The sequence below is a fragment of the Mus pahari genome, chromosome 8, assembly GCF_900095145.1.
Source record: "Mus pahari chromosome 8, PAHARI_EIJ_v1.1, whole genome shotgun sequence".
Lineage (NCBI taxonomy): Eukaryota > Metazoa > Chordata > Mammalia > Rodentia > Muridae > Mus > Mus pahari.
The window spans coordinates 100,105,193-100,113,142 of record NC_034597.1 but is presented as its reverse complement, the minus strand read 5'-3'; the positions used below and the strand labels follow the sequence as shown (position 1 = coordinate 100,113,142).

The window sequence follows — 7,950 nt, the reverse complement described above, 5'->3', positions numbered from 1 at the left end:
GACAGAGAGACAGAGACAGAGACAGAGAGACAGAGAGACAGAGAGACAGAGAGACAGAGAGACAGAGAGACAGAGAGACAGAGACAGAGACAGACAGAGACAGAGACAGAGAGCGGGTGTGAAAGTGGTATGTTGTAGGCAGCAATTCTGGAGGTGGAGACCTGGACTTGGAGCTACAAGATTTAGTGTTGTCTTTCTTTCTTTTGGCAAACCTCAGGATCCTGAAGCTGTGCTCTCTCTACCATAATGGACGCCAATGGAACCATAATACTAAGGAAATGCTCTGATTCCATATGGTGCTTTTTGTCAGGGCATACTATTATAGCAGCAGAAAAGAAACTATTATATTACACTTATCCATCTTCAAGTGGAGGTAACCCTGATCTCATAGTCATGGCAACAGGACAGACAGAACAGCACAGCATCACTTAGGTAACAGTACTAGGACATTATCACACCACAATAAAAGGGAGGTAGAGTAGCAAGAGAGTCATTATATGCTCACTTGGATGTTGTGCTTAAGTTCTTCCTGTCAACCCCTAATATCAAGACCCTTGGAAGATGCTAGAGTATAAAAGAAAGGCAAGGTAACAGGTCATAGGACTTTGTGATGAGGCTACAATTTTGTCAGAGACATCATCCCAAGTAGAACTTTGTTTTTTTTTTGTTTGTTTGTTTTTTTGTTTTTTTTTCTCTAAGCAAGCCATCACCTGTACCTTATTAGTAAAGCTAAGAAACTTACTGGTTCTCCAATTGGTCTTATATGGAACTGTTACTTTAGTCTCTGAGTGGTGCTCCATCAGGGGAGAGAATATCGATCTGTTCACAAGCCCACACAAAATGTAAAGCACCTGCCTTGTATTCTTGGCGATATTGTGTATTATGGCTCTATCGTTATGGAAGCAAAATGCCTGACAAGAAATTTTCAGGCCATATTGTGTGTTAAAAAATATTGAATACTGTTTTCCTTCCTTGTCCTGTTCCCAGAATGTGAACTCTGAGGCTAATTACTATTCAATGCCTAGGCCATAAGCACACTCTCTGACTAGCTCATAACTGATTTAGAATATTCAAAATTTTCTCTGTCTACCAAGTGTTTACTTATCTCTCTTCAATCCAAGCCCTCTTTGCTCTCTCAGCAACTTCCTGAGTTAATCTACCTGCTGGCTATGTCAGTATCCTCGGCCCATCATTCAAAGAGTATTTCTTTTATCTCTTACTATTTCCCAGAATCTTCTCTCCTCCTGCCAGTGTCCTACCTTCTAAGTCCTGCCTCTGCTCATTGGCCATTGGTTATTTTTTTAATAGGTAATGTTTATAAGAGAATCTTGCCACAATGGTGCTTTGAACTAGAATTATCCCATAGGCTAATATGTTTGAATAGATGGTCCTTAGAAGGGAGAATTGCTATGGGAAAGGTTAGTATCTCTAACATAATTAAAGGAAGTGTATATTATCTCTCTCTCTCTCTCTCTCTCTCTCTCTCTCTCTCCTCCTCCTCCTCCTCCTCCCTCCTCAACTTTCTCCTTCTTACTATTTTCGTGATCTTCTTTTCTTTCTTCCTTTCCTTTTTCCTTTCCATTCATTTCCTTTTTGTATTTCCTTTCCTTTTTCTTTCCTTTTCTTTTCTTTCTGTCCTCCTACTCTTTTCTTTCTGTCCTTTTTTCTTATGTCTTCCTTTTTTCTTCTGTCTTTCTTTCCTTTCTCTTCCATTTCTTCTTTCTTTTTTTCTTGCTCTTTCTTCCTTTCTCCTTTCCTTTCTCTCTCCTTTCCTCCCTCCCTTCCTTCATTGCTTCCCTCCCCCACTCTCTCTGCCTCCAACTTGCAGTTTAGATTTAAGCCCTCGGCTACTGCCACAGAGCCATTCTCTTCACTATAACGAGTACTTTAATCAGACCTCATATTCATATTTTCTTTTACAATTTGCTTTGGCCATTTTGTCTCACCACCACAATTGAAAATAATCTAAGAGAAGAAAGAAGAGTTTAGTTAGTTAACAGTTCTAGGAATATGCAGTCAGTCGTGACAGCAAGGCATGGCTGAAGGAACAATATGTTGTGTGGTCACAGTGTGACTGTAGTAAGAAAGCAGAGGTGAGGGGAAGAGATTGGTTTGTAAAGTTTAAAGCATGTTTCCAGTTAAAAAATTCCCGCAGGAAGGCTCCATCTTCTAAAGTTTCCACAATCTCCCATAATAGCAAGCCTGCCTTGGGACTAAATGCTCTAATACATGAACCTGTAGGCTATGAGCCTATTTTCCTTTCAAACCGCAACATTTATCCACCATGGTGAACAGGGAATGATGACTAAAATGTGTCTGTTTGTGGCTGCAGTGTTTAAGAGAACAACTTGCTAGATCTGCAGTGGTAATTCAGTAGAGGTCTTAGAACAAGGCCAAGTCATGGTTTTCCATGTACAGCATTCTTTACTTCATTTTCTCAAATTAATAAAGTTTCCATAAACTTCTATAAAAGCACAACTAACTTGGAATCAAATATTAAAATACAGCAGACCATGTGAGACATTTGGCACTTATAATGATCTCACTTTTTAACGACAGTGTGAGCCTTTGTTATGAGATAAGTAAAACTAATGTCATTCACTTTAGAAGCCTATTCTGAGCAGCTATGTGATTCCATAAACTCAGCTCTAAAAGTAGTCTGATTTCTTTCCCAGTAAAGAGTTTACTATGAATAAATATCTTAAATATGGATGTTTAATTTAATGACATACTCTTCAGCAGAGAAAAAACAAGACAAATTTAATGAAAATAGGTAATTTATGTATATGTTTAAAAAGACTTTAATTACAGTGAAACAAACATAGCACAAACAGCAATCTATAAAAATCATGGTTAAATTTAAAATAAGCAAATTCAAAATTTAAAGTTACCAGTGATTCAAGCTTTTCTAGATTCAGACTTCACGTTAAGCAGTAAAGACAAACCTAAATTCAAGCACACTGAAGGATCTCTCAAAAGATTCCAAAGGACAAAATGAGAATCAGAAGGTTTTAACATATTTAAGTTCAAGAAGAAGTATGGATACTTTGGTCCATCTTAAAATGGGGAATCAAATTCCCATGGGAAGAGATACAGACACAATGTTTGGAGCAGAAACTGAAGGAAAGGTCATCCAGTGACTTTTTCCACCTGGGGATCCATCCCAAATACAGTTACCAAACCCAGACACTATTGTGAATGCCAACAAGAGCTTGCTGACAGGACCCTGATATAGCTGTCTCCTGAGAAGCTCTGCCAGTGCCTGACCAATACAGAGGTGAATGCACACAGACATCCATTGGACTGAGCACAAGTTTTCCAATGGAGGAGCTAGAGAAAGGACCCAAGAAGCTGAAGGGGTTTGCAGCTCCATAGGAGGAACAGCAATATGAACCAACCAGTACGCCCCAGAGCTCCCAGGGACTAAACCACCAATCAAAGAGTACACATGGAAGGAACCATGGGTCCAGCTGCATATGTAGCAGAGGATGGCCTTGTGGTACATCAACAAGAATAGAGACTCTTAGACTTGTAAAGGCTCTATACCCCAGCACAGGGAAGTGAGATTGGGTGGGTTAGTGAGCAAGGGGAGAGGGAAGGGAGAGCAGGTCTTTTGAGGAAATGAGGAAAGGGGATAAAATTTGAAATGTAAATAAAGAATAATAAAAAAAAGAAATAAAAAAGAAAAATACTTTTAATATCAAAGCAAAGGAAGTAAATAACTCACAAGCTGGTTCACATTATACATTCACAGACTCATGGGAATATCTTAAAAGAATTCATAAAACACTGACAGAAACCTGTCATTCAGGCAGCCATCTAAAGGCAGACCACAATTTTTTAAAAGATTTGCATGTATGGATGTTATGTGATGGGTTTAAATTTCATATTTTTTTCCTTTTCATATATTATTCTCTCATAAATTACATCCCGACACCAGTTTCTCCTCCCTCATCTCCCCCTATTCTACACCTTCCACCTCCCTTGTCTCTTGTATCCACTCACCTCCCACCTCTCTTCCAAAAAAGCAGGTACCTTCCAGAGACATAAACCAAATATGGCATAACAAGATACAAAAACGCTGAGTACATATTCTCACATCATAGCTGGACAGGGTAACTGTGATGGTTTGTACATGAGACCAGCCTAGGGAATGTCACTATTAGAAGGTGTCTCTCTGTTGGTGTAGGTGCATCACCATGGCTTTGTGTTGTAAGACCCTCATCATAACTGCCTGGAAGCCAGTATTCTGCTAGCAGTCTTCAGATGAAGATGCAGAACTCTCAGCAACTCCTACACCATGCCTGCCTTGATGTGCCATGTTCCAGCCCTGATGATAATGGGCTGAACCTCTTAACCTGTAAGTGAGTCCCAAATAAATACTGTTCTTTATAAGAGTTGCCTTGGTTATGGTGCCTGTTCTCACCAGTAAAACTCTAAGAAAATAACACAGTAGGAGGAAAAGGTGTCCCAAAAGCAGGCAAAGGAGTCAGAGATAGCTATGTTCTCACTGTTAGGAACCCACAAGAAAACAGCTATACAACCACGATATACAGTGAGCCCACTAAGTCCCAGTTAGTTGATTCTGTGGGCCATGTTCTTATGTTGTCCTTAATTCCTCTATCTTTTTCTTTTCATTTATTTTTCTTTTTTTAACTAAAAGAGCTGATGATTTTATTTCCACATTTCACAATATAAGTGAAACCCTCACATTTTTGTTTTACTTCTCCCTCCAAAATTACTCACTTAGGAAGGGAAGTTTCCTTTATATGCATATAGTAAACAGTCAGGCTCAGCACCAAGATCTGGTGAAACAGAGCAAGAAATACAAAACGATAAAGAGCTCTTCCGCTCTCATCTGTCTGACCAGGTCATGCCAGGCTGTGTGGGCACCATCATAGGGCAGGCAGGAGGTCTCATCATGGGAGGCCCGGGCATCATGGGTATGTGGCCTCCTATGCATGGTCTCATCCCAGGAGCTGGACCCACAGGCATCATCTCAGGAGGAGGGGGGTCCATCAATGGCATCATGGGAGGGCTTCCCATGTGGGGCGCAGGCATCCTGCCAGGCCGAGGAGGACCCAGAAGACTGAGGAGCTGTGTGATCATGGCCCCTGCAGGCAAGGGACCAGAGAATGGAGCTGGAGGGATCTTTCCTTGTTGAAATGTAGCTGTTGATTTGTCAATCAGGCTCTGGGCCTTCTCTTCCATCCATTTCTGGTCTTTCACATTCTCTATGTGTTTCCGACCACTGCAATGTGCCTTCCTTACAGACAGAGAATCGTGCGTAAGATACATATCACAGTAAAACTCTATCTTTTTTGATCCTTCTCTCCATCATCTGCAGGACTTCTGAGCTCATCTTATCATTAGTGTATGGGAACTGTATCTGCCTCCATCTGTTGTTGATGATAATGATTGTGCTAGGCTCTGAACTCGGCATGTTCTATAGGCAGGACAATCTGTAGGGTGGATATTTTGTGTGTTGCTTGGTGTCCCAATGCTTCCACTTGAGGCCTTGCCTGGTGACAAAGGATGGTTGGTTCAGGCTCTATGTCCTTCATGACTAAGCCTTCACTAGTCTTACCCTCACAGAACGCACGGAAATCCCATTGCACTAGGTTTCTACCTTGTTCCTGAAATTTCCCACAATTCCAGTTTTGCTCCCAGTATTCTCTCTGTCCTCTAACCTCTCACCATGTTATCCTTTCTGTTTACATCCCTATTCGCTGATAGTCCACCCCCTAGTCTATTCTATTCCCTATTTCCAAGAATACCTCAAACTCAGTGCTTAACACATACACATACACAGACACACAGACACACACACACAAAAACACACACACATACACACACGGAAGTAAAGGAAACTAGACAGATGGCTTAACAGAGACCTTACAACTAAGCCTAAAGATCCAAATTAGAACCCCACTACTCAATTCCTCGAAGTTGTTCTCTGAACCAAACTCACACATAACACACACACACACACACACACACACACACACACACACACACCATAAATGCAAAGAGGGGTATTGTTGGAAAGAAAGGTTTCCAGAGAGAGAGAGAAAGAGAGAGAGAGAGAGAGAGAGAGAGAGAGAGAGAGAGAGAGAGAGAGAGAGAGAGAGGATGGACTGAGAATAATTGAGAATAAACATGATTAAATTTAATAAATAAAAACATGCAACAATTTCTTAAAGCAATTTAAAAACATATGCTAGGTTAAATAATATACAACTGTTCCATTATTTGTACAAAAGGCATATGATTTTGAACATATGCTTTTCATAATAAATACAGTAATGTAAATGCTATTAATAAAGCAAATTTTAATTTATGGGAACCAATCAACATTCTGACACAGTGCAGAACAAGAATTATTTCTGAGACAAGATTGCAAGCAATAACTTGTTATCTTGCTATTTTTATTTTTGGAAATGTTGTTATACTTCTTAAATATAAATAATAAGAATACAAAATAAACATGTTATATTCCTTTTTTCCTTTACATATTTTCCAACTTGTGATAGCATATTAGCAGTTTTATTTTACTTTTCCAATACATCATGTAAAATTTTCCTTCACATTTCATTAATTGACATGTACAAATAACTATTTTTATTTAAATTCTTAATTATTTTCTAAATGCTACTTAATCCTTCTACAGTGAAGCTTTATTGTATTAAATATTTTTATTCATTGATTTATTTATTCAGTTTACATCCCAATCAGAGTCCCTCTACATCCTCTCCTATCTCCACCTCCCAACCACCTTCGTCCCATTTCCCCCAGCCCTTCTCCTCAGAGAATAGAGGTATCCCTGCTAGATGCCCACCATGGCACATCAAATCACATCAGTACCCAGCACATCCTCTCCCACTGAGGCCAGACAAGGCAGTCCAGCTAGGTGAAAGGGATTTAAAGTCAGGGAACTGACTCCAGGTCAGAGACTGCATGAACTCTAATTGTTGGGGGACTCACATGATGACCAAACAGAACATCAGCTACACTTACGTGTGAGAGGCCTAGTCCAGTCTCTGCATGTTGGTTAGTTGTTGGGTCTGCTTCTGTGAGCCCCCAGGTTGGTTGGCTCTGTAGGTTTTCTTATGGTTTTCTTGACCTGCTGTCTGCCTCAATCCTTCCTCTGCATATTTCATAAGACTCCCTGAGCTCTGCCTAATGTGTGGCTGTGGTCTCTGCATCTGCTTCCATCAGCTGTTGGATAAAGCCTCCCAGATGACAGTTGTGTTAGACTCCTATCTGTAAGCATAGCAGATAGGGTCAGGTGTTGTCACACTCTCCTGGAGTGAGTCTCAAGTTAGATCAGTCACTGGTTGGCTATTCTCTCAATCCCCGCTCTATCTTTATCCCTGTGCATCTTGGAAGCAGTACAGATTTTGGGTTGAAAGTTTTCTAAGTAGGTTGATGCTCCCCTCCCTCCACTGAAATTCCTGACTGGCTACAGGAGGTGGCCACTTCAGGCTCCACACCCCATGCTAGTGAGAGTCTTTTAAAACAAAACTAAACACTCAGGTATTTACAGCAAGACAAGGAAAGAAACTAATAGAGGATTTGTCCCTTGAAAGGAGGGATGGACAGCAAGAGTGAAATTTCTCCTCCTGAGCGTCTGATTCTCAATAGTGTGGCTTTCACTTTGGGGTTTGAGAGCAGGTGAGTTCTTCTGGCAGCAGCAATATATGTCCCAAATTCCAGAAGTTGTGGGGCTGATGAAGGAGGCTAAGGAGTCTATGACAAATGTAATGTACGCAGCAATCTCAAAGCCAGTCTAGACTCCATAAGGCTCTGTGTCAAGTAGCAAAGATACCAAATAAAAAGCTTCTATGGCCTAATCGGCCATCACTGGGAAGAGAGGCCCCTTGGTCTTGCAAACTTTATATGACCCAGTACAGGGGAAGGCCAGGGCCAAGTAGTGGGAGTGGGTGGGTA

General features: G+C 40.7%; 1 pseudogene; it reads right to left on the bottom strand.

The window, feature by feature from the left end:
- Positions 1-4,854: 4,854 nt before the first annotated feature.
- Positions 4,855-7,950, bottom strand: part of LOC110325158 — a 12,555-nt pseudogene continuing 9,459 nt past the window's right edge.